A 769-nucleotide genomic window follows, 5' to 3' on the forward strand; every position below is an offset into this window, starting at 1 on the left:
TGTTGCATGCGGATGGGTCAGCGGGCATCAGGTTTTTTTAAAATAATATTTTATTATTTTCATTTTTTAATTATTTTATTATTCATTTTTTATTTCGCTGAGTCGTCATCATTGTGGACAACGCTGGATGTCGTGACTGACCCTAGATTACATCGGTGGATCCATCTTTTGTATTTATTTTTTACAAGAAAAGACTTTTGTTGTGTTTCTTTCCAATTAAAAGGATTTTTTCAAAAGTCTAGACTTTATTTATCTTTTACTTTAAACCCTTTAGTGAATCGGTGGGGGTAGGCGTACATACCTAAGAGGGCCTGGTATGACTTGTGGGGGCACCCCACGCATTTTTTCTTTTTTTAAATAGGGGGCCCTCCTAACATTCCTGCTTGACCTTAAGGGCCTGGTATGGTTTGGGAAGGAGACCCCATGCTGGGTTTTTTTTTTCTTTTCCTTACATATTGTTTATTATTTCCTAAACTTTTTTTAAATTTCTCTTTTTTTTTCATTTATTTAAATATTTGTTAAATTTTTTTTAAAATTTGTCTAAATTTTTTTCTATTCTGCTCATTACCTCAGAGGTACTGAGCAGATTAGCTGAGCCGATTGTTGCTCGGCGGCATTCGGCTGTTTACTCATTGCCGTTGGGCCCCTAGGCATCAATAACAGCTTCTGGAGTATTGTTTAAAACTAAGCAAGTTTTCTCAGGATGCTATTAGATAGCGTTTTTATATGTAATCTTGTGTGTATTTTTATGTAATATTGGTGTTTTTAT

Source organism: Nanorana parkeri, unplaced genomic scaffold, assembly GCF_000935625.1.
Source record: "Nanorana parkeri isolate BGI_ZX_2015 unplaced genomic scaffold, ASM93562v1 scaffold2909, whole genome shotgun sequence".
In the NCBI taxonomy this organism is placed as follows: domain Eukaryota; kingdom Metazoa; phylum Chordata; class Amphibia; order Anura; family Dicroglossidae; genus Nanorana; species Nanorana parkeri.